Source organism: Lagopus leucura, unplaced genomic scaffold (genome assembly GCF_019238085.1).
Source record: "Lagopus leucura isolate 7727_CA_CO unplaced genomic scaffold, USGS_WTPT01 Super-Scaffold_73, whole genome shotgun sequence".
In the NCBI taxonomy this organism is placed as follows: Eukaryota; Metazoa; Chordata; class Aves; order Galliformes; family Phasianidae; genus Lagopus; species Lagopus leucura.
In genome coordinates, this window is record NW_024962252.1 from 91,647,649 (window position 1) to 91,667,843 (window position 20,195).

Consider the following 20,195-nt stretch of genomic DNA (forward strand, 5'->3'; position numbering starts at 1 on the left):
CAGAAGCAAGTAGTCTGTGAATACCAAAGGCAGTTTTTTAAACAGTTCTAGAATTGCAAGCCATGTTAATGCTTCATAATATGTGTACATGTAGTTCACTTTTCTGCTGACTTTTTTTCTTCAGAGGAAATAAACACACTTTACCAGTTTGCCCATAGCATTCACTCCCTGGCTTTAATTTCATAATGTTGGAGAAGGAAGGCACGTAAGGATTTGCTTGATAAACAGAAATGTTTCTCTCTTTATCTAGCTTATTATTAGGCAGTCATCAAAAGTAAGTTAGGAATGAAAAGAAATAAAATCAATGACAATCAAGCAAATGTTCTAATACATGCTTAGCATTTTACTAAATGTCATTGGTGTTAGCTTTTAGCAAAATGTAATTTTGTTCTGGACTTAAAATACCAAAAATTGGTGCATTAATGTTGTTGTTGTACTAATTCAGATTTGCTTCTCTGTAGAACAGGCACTAACCCAATGGAGGTGTTTGGGTAGCCATTTACAGTTGAAATATGAGTTGTCCCATGGACTTTGAGACATGGCAAACATGAATTTTATATACTTTGATGCAAATGATTTATAACCACAGCTCTGTAACTATAGACTAGGGATTAAAGATCTGTCCCCAAACTCATGCAATGGGACACTATTCTTTACTGGTTTTTGGGTGATCTGACGCAATCCGTTTTCTCTGGTTTCTGTTTAAGGGTGTTTTTTTTTTTTTTTTTTTTTTAACATAACATCAAGATGTTATAATGCTGGCTTTCTTTTAAAACTGTTAGAGCAAAATAGGTAAAGCCCAGAAAGCGAGCTGCAAATCATAAGTGGTCTCATTGATAAAGATTGTTATTGATAAGTCTTTCTGACAATCTGTACGTATAGTTGATACTGTCTGTCAATGCTCTAAATGCCTGTATAGGTACTTTATGAGGCAATAAAATAAGTAAAGATGCAACAGAGGAAACCCTCTCCAAACAACTGAGAGGTATAACAAGCAATTTTAATAAGTTTAAATCAAGATGATTTGTTTAGAACTGATACACTTATGCCAAGTTGATTTGGCAACAACAAGAAAAAGTGCTGTGTTGGTAGTACTCACTTTGCTCGTTAACTACACAGGTCTGTCTTTCTGGATTGGTGGAGGTAAGGAACTTTAGAACTTATTTTTTGAAGAGGAAAGAGCTGACTCATAGTATTCTTTTGTAGAAAATTCACGTAAGATGGGTGTTATAAATGGGTAGTATATAGTTGTAGCCCTTCAGGGTTTAGGGCAAGAACATATTAAGTGCTATAGAAGAAGGCAAACTCTGTTATCAGATATTAGCTGTCCAGTCTCTTAATAGCCTTGGGGTTTGAGAGCCAGAATTTACAGTTTTCGTGATCGTGGCAAAAATAACCTAATAATTGAATGGCAAATAAAATACTTAGTCTGGAAAATCAGTAGTTGCAGAATGAAAACCTTTGCAGAGCTCAGAGGAAGATGGAAGGAAATTAAAGATGTTGGAACTTATTATAGATTGTGCCTTAAATGATTTATGAATTCTGTTTATGAATCTAGAACAGTATTTACTTTGAGACACAGAGAAATCAAACAAAACACAATAGTATGTTTTCCTTAGCAGTTGAAGACAAAATGAAAAGAAAAGGAATAATATCCTGCATTTTCATTTCTGATAAAGTTTCTCATTCTAAGAATCTTTTGTGCTGGCACTTTTTAATAATGGAACCACTTCTTTGCTTCTGGAATAAAATGTGAGGCTTAAGCAGTAGGGATCTGTCTGCAAATTTAGTTTTACCTTTCAGTGCAGTTACTTTTTAATAGGACTATAGTGGCTGATTAATCGTGGCTTCTGCATCTATAATTTATGTAGGATGTAATTGCAAACAGACTGCCCATCAAACTGAACTCATAAGAAAGTCTTTCTATTTACAGTAATAGAAGATAGCATTTATGGATTCCTCCCAGCTCCAACGTTGTGCCGCAGAGCTGAGACTTGGTTGTAGTGAGAATTTGCAATATCCATTAAAACTAATGAATTAGTATTGCATATCTTGTAATCACCATTAAGTAAACATCAGTAATACAGAATATCTATACAGCCTACTATTGGAAGTTTTGTTATTAATTATCTTAATGAAGGAGTTCGTATTTACCAATATAGTTTGTAACTTGAAATGTCTGTCAAGTTGAGAATTCAACTTCATACCCATCTACAGTGAAATCCTGATATATGAAATTTCTGAATTACATTCTCTTTAGTAGTCTAATGTGTTCTCTGTAGTAGTCGTGTATTTGTAGCATGCTTGACAAGAAGGAGCTGTCATCTTATCAGCAAATACTGCATTTAGATTCAGTTTTCAGATAAGCTGAAGTATAAATATATTTGCTTACATGAAAATGTTACACCAAACATATAGTTATGGTGGTTTTTCACTGCCAAAATATATTAGAATATGCAAGAAAATAATTCACTGTACGTGTCTTTTGTTAAATCTTATGCTTTATGGGTTTTTCCTGTGCCACATGAATTGTAAACCATATTCTATTTCATTTTGGCTTTTTTGATAACTGCTTGAAGTTGTATTAATGTTGCAAGCAGATATATCTTGGTGATGTCCTCTCCTAGTGAAGGAGGTATGATCCACAACAAGGAGGGGTCATATTGCGCAAGAGGCTCTTCCCTAGTCAAGTCGACTAGCAGAAAGAGTTTAGCGCATTGCAGCATTAAGTTGCAAGGTGTCTTTTAATCAGTTTTTGCATTTTTATTATATCCAGTTTAATGTTGAGCTCTCTAAGAGCAAAAGCTATTTGACATAAGATGGTTCACTTGGGCTTGACAAAAGAAAACAAATATGCAAACAGCAATCTATAATGATAATTTGACTCATGGCATATGCTTTTTGGTTCAGTGAGTTTCCTGTATTGATTTTTGAGCTTGAGCATTAATGAATTCCATTTTCAAGCAACATGCACCCTTTGGGATGTGCGAGCTTTCTGAGTATTATTGAATTAAGGCTGTGGGATGCTCACATGATGTATTTTTTTTTTTTTCTTGGCTGCTGATGGGGGATCCAGCTGAGTTTTTGTTCTGCTACACTGTTTCTGCTTCATGGCTGCTGTCTCTTCTGATTTTTCTTTTGGAACGTAAGCTAACAGCTTGATAATTTTAATTAAAACATTTGATAAATATTCATACTAATTTGTCTATGATTTGCAACATTTTTTTTCACTTGAGATCAGCCTCTGCACTGGGTATTCTCACATGTAGGTTGAATTAGCAGTTCTATTTTTCAGTGTACTTGCAACCATAGTTCCCTGGGTTTTATTTTAATAATCTATGCAATATTCTTTACAGCTTTCAGTTCTTTTGCATAATTCAGTCAGTTCTCTTGAGTTAGCTCTCATATGTATCAACAGAACTCAGCCATGTGGGTTCCCTGACCAGTAGGAACTACTTCCTCTAAAGAATAGTTCATAAATCTCATAGAATGACTAAGGTTGGAAGGGACCTTGAGACTTATCCAATTGCAGCTCCCCTGCTAAGGGCAGATACCTCCCTCCAGCTCAGACTGTCCAGGGCCCCATGCAGCTTAACTTTGGACGCCTCCAGAGATAAGGGCATCCACAGCTTCGCCGGGCAGTCTATGCCACGGCCTCACCAGCTTCTGAGTAAATAACTTCCTCCTAATATCTAGCAAAAATAATCTCCTCTTCTAACTTAAAACCATTTCCCCTTTTCTACCTCTGTAAAAAAAAAAAAAAAAAAAAAAAAAAAAGTCTCCTTCCTGCTTGTATGCTCCCTTCAAGTACAAGAAGGCTGCAATGAGGTCTCCCTGGAGCCTTCTCTTTTCCACACTGAATGAACCCAGCTCTCTCGACTCTTCTTCGTAGCATCCCTTGACTAGTTTCTTCTGTCCACCAGTCTTTGATTAATATGCTGTACAAAAATACAGTATTCTTGTGGTAGCTGCTTTTACGCTTTGTGATCAGCAGAGATTGTGGAAATGCGATTCTGATGTACAGATTATAGAAGAGAAATGAAAAACTGAATTCCAATTTGTCCTTAACAGACAAATTTACTGGCACAAACCAATATTTGAATAATATTGCCAGAAACATGACCTATAGACCTATATTTACACTGATACTGTCCTTATATGAATTTAGCTAAGCTCCACAATTATAGAACGCATACAACATCATTCTGTGGTATGAACGTCTGTTCTTAAATTGCTTATAGAAACTGATGTACAAGTCAGCTACTTGCTGAGATGTGAAAAACAGAAAAGCTGACCATTTTTCAAGGGAGATTTGCAGCTACAAAAGAAGTGCTTCTTCTGCACAGGGTCATGACTGAGTACTTGCTAATTTTTTTTTGAGAATTATGTAGCAGTGGATGACAAATAAATAGGCGAAAATTAGTGTGGCACTGAAAGAAATCACTTTGTGGAGAGAGAAGACATTGCTTCTGAATTCCAGAGCTACTTTGGAGAAGAATGACATAGAGATTTCACTGTTTTGTGTCCTTAGATTTGGAGTTGTCAGTGGAAATATAGGACTGCTAAACATATAACATGATTTGTCACCTAGTTGGAAACTGGGTACATAGCTGAGAACAGAATAATTGAATTAATTCTCTGAGCTGACACAAAGTCTTGCCCTAACTTTTGTTTCTTAGTATTCCAAATTGCTGCTTCCTCACTTGCAGCAGTACCTGCTCTAGGACCTGTGTATGAATATTTGAAGTTGAAGAGGTTGGCAACTTCTTTCTTGCAGCTTCAGTGTCCCAGTGTGTGATGCTTTTTGAGGACTGAAAGAAGTGGTTGCAAGAGTTAGTATTATCTGCAATATAAAAAGGATGTTAAGATACTTAAATGCAACTAGAAGGCAGTAAAACTGGTAACAGGGCTGGAAGGAGTGTGCTGTGAGGAGAGACTGGGGCACTTGGGCTGCCTGCTCTGGAAAAGAAGAGGGCAAAAGGTGACCTCACTCCTCTCAATGAAACCCTGAGGAGGGGAAGCAGAAGGAGGTGCTAGACTCTGCTCCTGAAAATCCATGGCAGGATGGGAATAATGCAAAGCTTCACTGGGGATGTTCAGACTAGACATTAGGAAATAGTGTTTGACCACTCTCACGGTAGAAAACTGAAACGGGCTTCCTAGTAAGGTGGTTGATGCCCAGAACCTGTCAGTGTTGAAAAGGAAGCTGTCATCTTATCAATAACATTTTAATTTCTTGTTAGCCATGAAGTGCTTAGGCAGTTAGACTTGATCTTTGTAGGTCACTCCCAGATGAATGATTCTAGCTTTGTCTAGTCTTTTTCAGCTGGTGCAGCAATTCATCAGAGCATGGTCAGCCACTAGTGTGGGCTAATCTGAGTTCACTGTGACTTCTGCTTACTATATTCATTGTAAAATAAGCCATTTCATCTGCTCAGCTTCAGTGCAGCTTGGGGAGAGAGGCTCCAAGTTTCCCCATCCTTTAAGCCTACATACTTGTCCACAGCCTGCAGTGAAAACATGGGATCTGACTAGCAAAGAATTGAAAACTGATAACAGATGATAATTCCTATGAAAGATTTGTTTTACTCTTTCCGGATTAAATAGTATCAAAATACCAAGATGGCCTCCTTCTACAAGTGATCAAGATTCTAAACACTCTTGTTGTTTTAAATGCATTTAATGATCAAACACACCCACAGATAAGTGAATCTTTAAAAGTAAAATAACTTGCTAAAGCAGAAGCAAGATTAGAGAAAACAGTCTCAGATCATCAGATTCCCATTTATTTATTTATTTTAACTTTTTTTTCGGTTGTTTATAATGATTAATGACAAACAAATCATCCTCATTATCAGCTTCCTTGTCTCTCTGATGGCACTCAGAAATATATTCCAAAACTGTTCTCTAAGTAACAAATGCTTGTTTATTTTTATGAATGTAACTCTACCAGCTTTTCAGCTAGAAAACTGAACTCATCTATCATTTGTGAATTGTAAGGTATTGAATTATGAGCCAGAGCCTGATTTGTAGACACAAACATCTACAGTACGCAGCCAGCTGGGCCCAGGGATGCCAGTACAATTGGTGCTCACAAGTTAGTAAGAGAGCTCATTTAACTGTCTGTCTTTGAAAACTGAGCTCCTACATTTCTAATTTAGTTTGGCACCTTTGGAAAAGACATCCTGGGTCTTTGTTACAACTGAAAAATAGATTTGCGTGCTTGGAATTCATTTAGATAGCATATGTTGCTTCAATTGTTATTAAGTCAAAAGCATTACAACACTTTGTCAATAATGCTGCATAATATTAGCAATTAATTGGAGGCATCTTTTGTTGTAAAAATAAATAAGTTCTTAACTACTGTCCCATATGTGTGCTTTTTAATGCAAGCCCTTATAGTGTTAAATTACAGCTGCTGAGGTAAAGGTGGAATTCAAATCAAATTAGTGAATAGAAATGTTCTCAAAGAGATAACATTTGAATTTACTGAGCCTATGTAGTAGTTTTTGGAAGGATTAGACATTCTGGTTTGCACTTTTTTGTGGAGAGCATAATCTGCTGTACAAGTATGCACCTCTTAGAGGCAATTTATAATTAATATAATTGCTTAATGGGACATTTCCCTTGACCATAGCATGCCACACTGCTCAAACATCTTACACTTCAGTGCATTTTTGAAAGGCCACTGGTATTTCTCAGACAGGAGAGTAAAAATGTTTCCAACAAACAGATCATCCTGCGTCACTAAAGCAGGTCAGTAAGTTGATCATGAAATCCCAAATCTCATACCCTGCATATGTTTGGATTGCTAATATATTTTCTAGTTGCCCAGTTCAAAATATCTGTTCAGAAGCTATTCCTTCACTGATATGAGCTCCAAGTGTTGCTTTTAATTTATGATAAATTGTGAACAATCCAGTGGCCTTTCTTAGAGTGCTGAGGGATCACTAAATAATACACGTAATCTATTGTTATTATGTAAGCTGTGTTTTCTACTGATTCTGGGGTGACATCACTTTCAAATACAGAAGAAGCCAACTGAACTGGAGAGTGAGTGGTATCTCTTCATTAGGAATTGAGTTGAGCTGTTTTCATAAAATAATCACACTTCAGTTTCTCACCTTTTCCTTATTTGCAAAATTGTAATCAAATGACTCCAAGAGTTTTATAAAGCTTTTATTAACAAGTAAATTATTTACAACTTTAAGATTACACAGAACTATCTTCAGATCACATGGATTTCAGTGACTGTTTCTGTTCAAAACAAAAAAAATTCAGAAGAAGGGAAAACATACACAAGAATAAAAAATTACCCTGGAAATTTATACGCATACATATAGGTATATATTTTTAAATACATAGAGAGATTCGAAAAACAAGTATTTTTCATTATGGGAATTAGAAACAAATTTTATTTTTGACCACGTAAAAATTACAAAACAAAGCAATATGTATCTTTTCATTTAACTCAAAATACGTGGTAGGAGAGAATGGGAGTACCAGGAGGAGAGAGTTATTTCTGTTGAGAAAAGCATTTGCATTTCTATTTGAGCAGCAGGTGTGATTTGATTTGCTAATTCAACAAACTGAAAAATCAATTATTAATATATCTCTAACTTGTCTACCTAAATAGAAGGTTTTCTTAGTAATTCCAAGCTGAATATGAAATGACTTGTTGTAGTACTAGGGGAAAAAGTCTTGATGGCATTCATTTGTTGGTTAGATTTAAGATTAAGAATACAGGCACAAACCTAGCCAATCTTTTGAAATTCTGCTTCTGTCTTTGAGATGGGGAGAAGCAAAGAAATTTGTATTGCTATGGTATTGTTTCTCATACATATATCAGGAAATGATTATATCAGAGACTGAGATGATATCCATTCTTCTCAGAAGTTACTATGTATTATTTACAACTTTTCCTTCAAGTCTTCTTTTTACAGTATAGAATGTGTTAAATCAAAAACTAAAGAACAGAGTTTAATTCAGTGTCATTTTTGGAAGTAATTAGTTAATTTTGTTCTTAACTTTGTGGTTAAATAAAACTTAAAGGCTGTGTAAGGCACAATTTTTGAATCTTGAAGCAATGACATGTGCAAGGCAAAACCAAGATTGACATTGATATTTATTTTTAGGAAACTTGCTACTGAGAGCATCAATGCAACTGAGGTCAGTATTGCATTTTTCTGCTGCTTCAAGTTGCCAAACAAATGAATGTCTTTGTACTCTGCTTATCTTTTACTGTTTGTTTTTTTTTTTTTAGAAACAAGCATCAAAATAACAAAGTGTATCAATGCTGTGTGCTAGGTTCTGTTAGACATACAGTATGTCAAATGAATGGGACCACTACTGTTTTCACTTGTTTCAGTGGAGTTTTCCTAATGGATTTTCAAGTGGACAAGTATCAATAGGAATATATTATAAAAATAAATGTTTAATACAATCCCATGTACAGTGTACAGTCCCATGAATGGTAACAACCGTTGTTATGATATCAGCTAACCCCCTCACCTTGACAAATTAGAATAAGGAATAGTAGTAATCATTATTTGAACAGCTTTCAGTGATTAAGCTATTCAATACGTTACACTGGGTTAAGCTGTAAGAAAATGCTGATTTGTGCTTTGTAAAGGCATTCAGTGGAACAATAAGCTGGAAAAATACTCTTTTAGTGAACATATTCAACACTAATAGATTTAGTATGTATTTTTATTATTTTTTGATGTATTTACTCTACTTGAAAGTGGAACAACTACAGTAAAATAAAATTAATTGCAGAAACTGCATATATAAAAGAAATATTTTACAGGTGATGATGGTTTGTGTAGCTCAGTGGGGGAGAAGAGCTTGTCATAGAGAGTGTTTTCAGTATTTGATCTATGGTTTTGCTCATCTTTGAGGATGAAAGTGGGTCGTATTGCATGTGCCTGACCCTTGAGGGAGGTGAGTGTAGGCTGTGCTTTATTGCAGTTGTTGGCAGAGCAGTTTTGAAGAGTATCTCAAATCCTAAAAATACATTTGTTTGTTCTGTTGTCCAGTGGTAAAACTTCCGTGCATAAATAATGCCTGAGAGTAAATTGCCACTGAATATAGCTAATTAAACTAATGCTAATGGTAGCCCTGTGTTTTTTTCTTCTAAAGCATCTGCTGTACTCATGAGCATGAAAGAGGAATACTGAAATACAAATGTTGTTTTACTAAACCTCTGTGTTCGCTAATTACGGAAAGGGCGTAAGGATTGAAACGGAAGGTGGAAAAAAGAACATACAGTAACGATTGAGCTTTCCTTAGGGTTCTATTTCTATTACTGCGTATTTGGGAAATGAATAGAATTATTTTCAAAGTACTTTATACTTGTTCAAAAGCAAAACATATAAAAGAAAATTATGTTTGGGGGTTCTGGAAATTGAAAATATCTATTAATATCCATTAATTCTCTTTCAATCATTAAAAAAAAAAAGTATGATACTTAACAGAACTGAAGGACCTTTCATATAACAGTCTGCTGCTTTGATCAATCCTGTTATTGTTGTTGCTTGAAAAAACTCCTCCTACTGAAAAAGCTACCCTAAATCATGAAAAAGTGTTTGTTTCAGGATTACCATGGTATCCTTTACCTGGATCCATGCATCTAATCAAGCCTGCTATCTTTCCTTCATCTTTTGTCATGCTTACCAAAATAAGGATAGCTACTGCTCTAGCTGTCTTATTTATATATCTTTCCCTTCTCCTCATCCTCACATTTAATTAAAAGCTTGCTGTTGTCTGGTAGGGCAGACAGATGTCAATTTTCATTAAAAATGAACTATAAAGAAGGCAGCCTTCAAAAATACAGCCATCTTAAAAAAAAAAAAATAATAAAAATCCTCAAAGAGGATTATGGACAGTAACAATAGCTATCATGCAGTGCTTTAGTGCTTGGGATTTAAAGCTTCACAGTGAACTCATGTTTCTGCTTATATGGATGATACAGAGAATGGATGCAGCAGTCCCAGTATCAAAATAGCTTTCTATGAATTGTAAGGGGTACCTTAGATCTGTGCCATTGATGGAGGGCAAAATACAAAATCCTGAGCAGCTCAAATGAGACTGTAGGCATGTGGATAATGTGGATATGTATTGTGTGTATACGTGTACATATAGAAGTAGACATAAACCTGGAGTAAAATCTATTGTGGTATCTGTATACATAATCTTGCTGTCCATTGAAAGATGGGTCTTTGAGAGTATGAAGCATGTGCTTATTTTTTTATGGAGTCACTTTATTGCTCTTGGGATGGGGCTCAATCATCTTTAGTTTCCCACTATATGTTCGTAGGGTGGAACTGAATGATTTTTTGTTTGCTGTTGTGATGTATTCACAATAATATAGCTTAACGTCTTTCAGCATTGTTACATTTTTACAGCTTTTAAAAATGTACACAGTGATCTTGCTGTGATTTTGTTCTTTGTGTGTTTGGGTTAATTTGCTTAAAACCAAAAGGCCAACATCTGCAGCAGTGCAGAAAGTAATTCTGAAACTTCAGTATATATTCCTTTGCGCACACTGACTTCTCCATTTTTACATTGGAAGCGAGAAGAAACAAGATTGTGTATCAGCCAAAAATGTTAGTTTTCTCATATTTCTCAGTTCATTGCAGTAAGCATATAGTAAAAATCTGACATGATCAGCACTTATTTTTGTTTTCAAACTGAAAAACTAGGATGAAATGGCATAAATAGTCAGAAATGAGACTCAGTGTAGTTTTACTTATTAACAGTATAAGGGCTAGCAGAGGTGTTTACTGTACTTTATTGCTTATGCTGTTGTCATTAATTGCTGTTGTCAGTAATTGTATTGAAATGATGTATTGTTCTAACTCTTGCCATGGTCTGAAATAGGCTTATTTTCTTTTGCTTGTTTCTGAGCTTTCGTGTAATATAGTGAAATCAGTTTAACCTTTGACATTTTAACCAGCAGATTGGAGAGCAGCCCTAGTGAGTTTATCCAGAAGAGCTTGATTGCTCTGTTGGAAAGTACATATGCAGATGTCAGTGACTGAAGTGAATTAGCCATCTTGAAAGGCACTTGAATTTATGCTGAAGTTTAAGTTCTGTTCTTTGAATAGGTCCCACAGTAACTGAATTCTCATATTTTGCACCAAAAAATGTCATACCTTATGCACAGAACTGAGAAAATCCCCTGACTGTTAAAAAAAATGTTGAGATGGCTTTTGAGAAAAGAATATCTGACACCACCTGTAGCAATCTTCTCATTCTCTGTGTTCTGATATTTCCATATCGAAATTGATTTCTATTGCTGACCTTGGGATGACACACAAGATGACAATGTGCTGAGCATTCAATGTCATTTCAGCTCCTGGATATTTGTTGAAATTTTCAGCCTTTCATTCCTGTTGCCTGACAGAGCTGTCTTCCCATAGTCAAATCTTTCTATGTACTGGTTAGCTTCCTGCAAGCATTGTGCTAAATGAAAAGAGGATCCCAGAGGAAGGATGCAGCACCAAAGCATCAGACAAGGTTATAATACATGTTAGTTCAGTCCATCCCTGAGAAAGACCTTCATCTTTCAAATACTGACTCTTGAGATTCCACTGGACATTCACTACATGCTTTGTTGTCACTTCTGAAGGAAAGGCAGGAATACCAAGTTTCCTGAAATTTTATTGAGGGAAATTGCTGCCATGTCTTAGTAGAAGATAGTAGAAGATTAGAAATGCAAGTGCTATTGATTCCTTCCCCTCTCTCCCCCTCCCTCCCCCCTCACCCCCCCAGCGCACACATACAGTAAGAAAGAGACAAACTGAGATTGAAGAACAGGATGTTACAAAAGTGGAGGTGAAGTAACAGGAGTTCCTTTAGAAAGTATGGTCTTGAAGAACAGTAATAATAACTGGTCTTTAACGTCTTAAAGAAAGGAGTCATTTGAACTGAAGTCCTATTTTGCTGAATCCTATTCGAGTAAATAAGTTTGAGATGAAAGAATTTCAGTGTATCTATTTTAGTTGAATAGCTATGGGAGATGTCTGTCCTCTTTCACAGTCTAATAATTGGCTCAAATGCTGCTTCCAGTTAAGCAGCTCCTATTGACTTAATGAGAATCTATACTGTGCTCATAAGTTTAGAGTGGGAGGTCAAGGTCGGAGCAGGTACCTTCATGAAAGTACTGATGACAGATTTAAAATATTAATATATTAATATATTAATAAAAAACCATTGTCTGAACATGAGTTTCATTTTCTACAGTATATGTTTAATAAGACACCTGAAGTAAAATCCTTGAGAGTCTTACCATCAGAAGCAAAATGCTGCAACTCCCTGTGAAGGTGGTGTGCTATATTTTCTCAGGATTTCTGTAGGTTGGTCTTTGTCACTGACATAGAGGGGTGTTTTGCTATGAATGTGACATTTCTGAAGAGATCTAGACTTTTTTTAGTTCTAATAGTGATTGAGAAGTTCTCCAGCAATAAACCTCTGTTCCATCTAACACGCTGTTTTGACAAAAATAGGGCCAATCCGGTGTTCTTGATACACTGTTGTGTAAAATCTTTGTTATGCCTCTAAATGCAGTTTTTAGAAAGGACTTTAAATTTATAGCTGTAACTGATGCTTGTTTATGTTTTTCTGCATATGTCCTTCCTTCATATTTCAAAGACCATTTTATATCCATATGCGTATGTTAGTGAGCTTTCCATTTTTATGCGTATTTTTAATTTCAGGGAATATACATAGATAAGCTTTGCAATTGTGCAGTATTTAGCCTACGAAGACAGTTCTGTTGTCAGGGAACTCTCACACCTCCTAAGGTTTGACTGGCAGGAACATGTTTTCCAGTTGAGTTCTGCCAGTGGTATTTGTGTATGACAAATAGGACCTCGAAAGGGAAGAGATTCAGGCAAGACAGTGTGATATACCCTTCTGCAGAAACATAAATGATTTATTATATAATTCTGAATTATTAATGTTTCATCAGATGGACTTGAAAAGCTTCAGCACATTATTGTAAACACTGCATCAGTTCTGACTGACTCCAGGTAAGATTAAAGTAAAAAAGCAAGGTAGAAAACCGAGCTGACTATAGTGACTAAAAATCTCTGAGGGTCACAAAAGGAAAGAGCTTTGATCAGTGTCATCAGAAGAGTGTTTAAAAAAAAAAAAAAAAAAAAAAAAAAAAAAAAAAAAGCATTTAAATGTTCTCACTAGAAGTTAGCAGTTATAATACCAGATAGAAAAAAAAAAAAAATAAAATAAACAATGCTGCATGGTGAGGTTGGTGGCTGTAAATTAAGAACAGGTTTGCAGCCCTTAGCTTGACTGATTTGTCTGAATCACTGCAGTGATGAAACGATGGGTCACTCTCCTTTCTGAAGGGAATGGAAGAACCAATATGCAGGTAGGATCCACTTAATAGAGAAGTCTTATTCCTGTTTTGGGTTTAACTTAGAGATACAAAGAGATAGCTTCTTTTCCTGGCCCTCAGACTATTTTTCATTTTTGTTTTTTTTTGGGTAGGCAGTGATGAAGTTCCAGCAGGAAGTCTAAGAGCACTCGAGGAACTTAAGGGCCTTGGGACAACTGGTTAAGGGATTAGGAGCACAAACAGTGTTTTCTTCTATCCTTTCTTTTGCAAGGAATGGTGAGGGCAGAGACAGGAAGAGCCAGCTGGGTGGTTGGGACCCCGTGAGTTGTGGTGGATGGAGTTAAATCCAGCAGGAGGGCTGTTCCCTAAGGCTCAGTATTGGGGCCAGTTGTCTTTAAAATGATCATTTTATCATTTAAATCTTATAGCTTTTGTTTTCTCTTTCTATATCTCTATGGTCAACTGAGATATTGAATATGGATTTGCAGTGCCAGATAAATAATGCAAACTCTGATGGATCTTTCTGACAAAGTATATTTTTATGCTTTAAAATACATTGTTCTTTATCTTTTAGCTTTCAGAGCAGATCATGATGCAAAGGTTCCTTTTATGAGCTACAGAATAGGGAAGGGTCTTAAAAGATTTGATATTTGGGGAAGCACTGTGGCATGAGTCATTAGCTCATATACCCTTGGGAATTTTTCTGTTTTCGTGGAGACACCTGGGCTTAGATGCTTTCATGTGTAAGAGCCTTGGGTGAAAAACAGGTAAATTTAAGAATTAAAAAGAAATTAGAAAATATAATGATAGAAAATGACAGATGTTTATCAACAAAGAGCATAGAATTCTTTAAGCCAGTTTGTAGAAAAGTTTGAAGAAAACATATGTCCTTGCTCAGTTATTTTCCTCTGGCTGGTGGAGGGGGTGTATGCTTTCTGTATTGACCTGTTAGGGAGCAAAAGAGGTATAGCTAAGAAACTAAATGAAAAATTGTGTATCTCCCTGTCTTCTGATAAAACAGATCTTTTTCATAGCTTGGAATAAATATTTGGAAGGTGTCTGTCATAGCCTAATGTAATAGTCAAATGTTTGCCTGAGATAGCTGACAAACAGCCTGAAATTACAGAAGTAGAGCATCTTAAAGCAGAGGGATCCAGTGTTGATGATCCATAGGTACTTCTTACTGAAATATCTTGTTATGGGAAATGTCAGGATCCTTACCCACAAACTAATTATGGAACAATAGATGTCAAAGATAATTTGCATGTGCACGCAAATGTATTGTCCTTCAGCTGAACATTTAAACATTTTACTTAATAAAACACATTTTTGAATCACCATCAGAATTAGTGCTGTGTCAGTAAATGCTCATACGTTATGAACTCTCTTTGTAGGGGGGAAAAAAAGAAGAATCTATAAGGTGTTTCCCACTGTGGAAGGATTGTTATGCATGGGTATGTTAGCCTAAGCTATGGTATTGGATTCATAGTTTTTGTTTTTATCTTGATTCACTATCTAAAGTATTACACTTTAAAAGAAATAATCTAAATTCTGAATTTATTATCTAAATTTGTTTGTTTTTTTTAAAGTTCAGTCACTGGACGTCAGCAATATCCATTTTCAATGTTGCTTTTGTCCTTCCTTTTGCATTTATGCCATTCATTGTTTTACATGAGATGGAGTTGGTACACAATATAACAAGGTTTTGTTTTTAAGTAAAGGAGTAAATAAAAACAGCAAAAATAGCATTATTCAAAATATCACTGAAGAAAATATTCTAAAGCCCAGTGAATCAGCTGTCCCACAAAAACAATTTCAGATGAATGGAAAATCTTTTTGTTGTGAGTTGATATTTCCATGTATTCAACTAACATGAATTGGTTTTCTCTCTACTTAGCTCCAGATCTATGTAGTTTTAAAATACAGGTAGATTTCAGACTGAGCTTGGTGTACAATAATATGTTGAAATGTTCCTTTCTAACATAGCTATGAAACATTTTGATGAACACTTTAAGCTTCTTAAAATTCCCTTCTGTTTTTTTCATTCAAACTATTTCACAAAATGAAAATAACTATGTGATCAACATAGTTTCTCTTCCATTTTTGGTTTTGGTGAAGCTTTTTGTCTGTAAAGTCCTTTTGCCCAGCTCTGCTCCCTAGTTATGAAAGTGATAAAATCAGTAAAATGGATCATAACAAGGGTTGCTTCAGATTCTAGTGCCATGTGTATCAGGTTTCTAAATACTCTTGCAATTTACTAAACAAGGTTATTTAATGTGTACAGACCAAGAGAAATAAGAATACTTCAAATATAAAATCCAAACTATTTTCGTAAGTACTCAGATTTTGAAAATATTTTAGGTAACTCAGAAAATGTCAGGACAAACAATAATGCAAGTGTATGAAGCGGCACGCTTTTGCCTCATTTCACTCACTAATATATTAGTTTTCTGCGGTTTCAGGGCTTTTTACTGATGTATCTGGAAAATGTATTTGTCCAGATGTTGAACCAGAGCTCAACAGCTAAAATTGTTTAATTTTTGTATTTCATAAATGATGTGAGGCTTTTCTATTACCATTGATTGTTTTAATGGCTACTTAAATTTTAGCATGAATTGCAAGGATGAAGCAATCTATCCATGGTTTTTCACTGCTCTTTTCTTTTCTTGCATTCTAAATTTTCTTGCATTCTAAACATGCACGTGGATTGTACTGTGTTGATTAACGCAGCACTACCTTTACATGGGTGGTTCCTGCCCTAGGCTTGATAAATATTATTATTTAATAACGTAACCTAATGTGTATACACTGGTTCTGACATTCACTCCAGCTTCTTATAAAGCTATTTTTTTTCCTATAATTTTGTCATTTAACTGCAGTTCATGCTTTCTGCATGTTTTTATGTATTATATCTGTTCTGGAAAACTCAAATAACTCAGAACAGTAAAGATATTTTTACACTTCTGAACACTGCTGTTTTTCAAAAACTTTTGTACTTTTTAAAATTGAGACTACATCACCTTAAGTCAGAGGTAAAGAAAGTTGATGTACACGAAGAACGCTACATAATTTCATGCAGGCACATTTCTTTTGGTACACAACACATTTATTTTGCCATATATTGAGTTCAGTGTTAGGCCTATAGAGAATCCTGAGTATGAGCAGAAAGGTCATATTGAAAAAGGGTTATAAGAAAAAAAAAAAAAAATAAAATTCTGCTGATTGCAATTACTGCCTTGATAAAAATCCCAGATGGGTATTTATGTAAAAGTTAGAATTCAGGGTCCTGCATGTGTTCTTCCATTGATGCATATGTAAACATTCATAGTGATATCCTAAAAGTAGAAATATTTGCAACCATCATTCATAACAGTAGAACACAGGGATCTGAATTATGTGAAGGAATTTATCTATTTGACACTCAGTGTCAAGATTAGATAACATCAGGACAAGGGGAAATATTTTGAGGGAGGGAAGATTTAGGTTGGATGTCAAGGGGAAATTCTTTACTCTGAGAGTGGTGAGGTGTGGAATAGGCTGCCCAGAGAGGTTGTGGATGCCCCCATTGCTGGAGGTGTTCAAGGCCAGATTGGATGGGGCTCTGGGCAGCCTGGTCTAGTATTAAATAGGGAGGTTGGTGGCCCTGCATGTGGCAGGGGGGTTGGAGATTCATGATCCTTGAGGTCCTTTCCAACCTAAGCCATTCTATATTTTATGATCCAGCAGCATTTTATGTAAGCTCTTATTTGTGTACTTCCTTGCGAATTCTCAGTGATCTCCTTTTTCTACCCCTTTTGAAAATCAAGATTTCTAATAGAGTATTTTTGTAAAGGCAAAGGAACTCAGATGTTGAGCATTCATTTTGACTGCACCTTCCTGCCAAAAAGCAGCAAGTGCTTGGTTTGACTCTCCCACCCACTCTGTCTTGAAAGTCCTGGGCATCTGTGTGAGATATATCCTCCCCCATGCCAGACAAACAAACGCCATCTGGACGGAAGACGCTAAGGCATTCTCTGAGTAACGAGGTCATGCCTCAGGAGTGAAATGAGGGAAAAGCGTGCCGCTTCATACACTTATTTACTGATTTCTAGACTCACAGAAACCAGCAAGAAGGAGAAAAACAGTGTAAGAAATACAGAAGCTAGCTACTGAAATTTGAGGACTTTTTTTTTTATATAGCGGAACTATCTGCTTTTCTTGTAGGTTTTTTGTTTCCACCATTTTCATGGTGAAATAATCTGATCTGTGCTAAGATCCATGTGATCAATGGATGGTACAGGCTTTATTTGTGAATTAGAAGATGCAGCATTAATGTGAGCCTGTAGTGAGTGTGTATACAATATGTATTGTTATGTTAATGTCTACACGGTTTGATGGTGTTAACAATCTGCATAACAGTATTTTCTGAGATGATCTAAATAATAATAATATGGAAATAGCATTGCAGCTAGAAAGCAAGCGCTATCTTTAGGAGTAAGATAAAACATAAGTAATGTTATAATACCCAGATAAATAGTATGAGCAGATGAACAGAGTAATAATTTTTTTTAAAGTTCTGTGCTATTTCCTCAGTATTCCTCTCTTGAGAGATATTAGAAGATGCCAGGCTGTCCCATGATTCTTTAGTTCCTCCAGAGGCAATAGACCAAGCAGACAAGAGAAGTACTAGTCCATTCCAGAGCCCATCTGCTATTTCAGACTTAACTGCTTACCTATCCATCCTACCGATGCAGCAGAGAGACAGAAAACTAAGCAGTGAGAAGCAGGCTGCAAATCTCACCATGATTTTTATATAACACTGGAGATGTTAAGATTTCTTGCTGCCCTCCTCTCAGCTGTAAACCAGGGAACACCAACTTCTCTGTCATCTTTATGTGGTCATAAACCATTTCACACAATGACATCCCACAAAAAGATTAAAAGCAATTCAGTCAGTCTAACTGAAGAGGAACAAGTGAAATGGAAATGTTGTTTTTGAGTGATGGTGTGGAAGCTGCTAGACAGAGCTTGGTGATGAAAGATCTGTGGATGATCTCTGTGGCCGGAAGAAGATATTTTAATTTCATATTATTTTTTAATAACGTAACAGAGCAGGTGCCAGACCTAATTAGATGCACAATTAAAAGATAATATCATTCAAGAATGGAATAATAAAATTAAATAGTAGATTTTAATTACTTTAGGACCAACTTAGTATTTGATACTTGACAGAAATGTGCTTGTAATATTAATAACTGAGCTTTCCCTACAGAGCAGGTACTATCTACACCTATAAGTACAGTCTGAACCACCTCAGATAGGATTTTTTTTTTTTTTCATTTGAGAGGGAGGGTCTCCTCTGCTGCCAGGAAATTGACTCAAATACTGAGCTTAACCTGGTGGTTAGATTACTGCACTGGGTTATTGGAATAAAATGATACACAGTAATTGAATGTAACCATGAATAATTCTATACGTGTTCTGCTTGCTTTCCTACTCTCTCAAGCTACCCACAGGGTAGTTCTACAAGCAAAGCAGCATCAATTTAAAAGTAAAAACAAGATTAAACATTGCCTGGTGGAATAAACTGTATATCTGTGCTTGTTTGGTGCCTTCTCTAAAAAGAAGCAGTTGCTGCCCTTCTGTCTGGTGACGGAGGTGACAGTGTGCAGAGCAAGATGTGGGGTCTTGCATGGGAACAGCAGGTGTGCTGCCTGTAGAGCAGCCTTCCAGCTGACCTCTATGCCAGCTCCAAAGGGATGGCTGCTTATGGGGGTCAACCTCCCAGCATTGCATTTTTGGCCTCTCTTCTACCAGCCTCTGACTTCTCCTAATATATTTGGCTTAGATTATAACTTTGTCTCTGCGTGATGCACAGCTGTGGAGCAGCAAGCCCTCCTTGGAGAATGGGAGAATTAGAAGCAGTTTCTTGAGAGGTTTTCTTCCTGATCTATCCATGCACTTGGCAGACAAAAGGCCATTTTATCCAGCCTCATTATATATATATCTTGCTGTCAGCTCTCTGGTACTGTATCGGTGTTTTCCTTGCTCTGCTTCCCCCCCTTCTTTACTTGCCCTGGCACAAGTCCCTTGATTTTTCAGTTCTGTTTTGGTTCTCTTGTGGCTGCTGAGATCCATATGTTTTTATTTATAACCATAGACAAGGTGATTTTCTTGTCCTGAGTATTACAGTGACACAGGGACTAATCCTATTTTTTATGAAAATTAGTGTAAGGATTTCTTTTTACATCTATGGGAAAAGGCTAACCCGCTCAATGATTATGTCTTGGAAAATTATATAATTTGGGTTTGGTGCCATAATGTCTCAGTAAATTCTTCCTGTTGTGCTGTCTAATCCAAACAACATGTGTTATATATGTGAATACACCTTAGGGTACAATCGTTACTGTCTGTAGTTCTTTGTGTAGCTGCTAACTGGCATAATTTTAAAAAATTCTCATTAGCTTGCTGCAGATAGAGGGCTTAATAGATCACTGGTGACAAATACGTTTTTAAAGTATGCTGTGTCAAATCCCTTGCTGTGAATTGTGTGAGAGAGAAATAGATATACTAGTTATTGCAGTAATGCTATGTATGTAATGTAATGTAATGCTGCTTTGCGTTAGTGTTTCTGGGATATTTTAAGACAGAAACACATTTTAGTGGCTCAGTGAACCAAACTACTGATGAGGTGTATGAGAAACGAACCTTGAAAACAGGAGTTTGGATCTAGCCCTCCCTTCCTCTTTAACTTGCTCAAGCCCTTCCCTGACAGTAATAATTCCCAAACCGATGAATTCCATTTTCTCACATCTATTAGACTTTCCCATTCCCTCAATTGTTTTTCTCAAGACAG

The 20,195-nt window shown here is 36.1% G+C and overlaps 1 long non-coding RNA gene across 1 annotated transcript in view; it reads left to right on the forward strand.

Moving 5' to 3' along the window:
- The window catches only part of LOC122183803, a 61,581-nt gene that overhangs the window by 13,548 nt on the left and 27,838 nt on the right, over window positions 1-20,195 (forward strand). The window contains exon 2 of the long non-coding RNA XR_006180367.1: window positions 8,136-8,169. This is a non-coding gene — a long non-coding RNA (uncharacterized LOC122183803). The remainder of the gene's footprint in view (window positions 1-8,135; window positions 8,170-20,195) is intronic.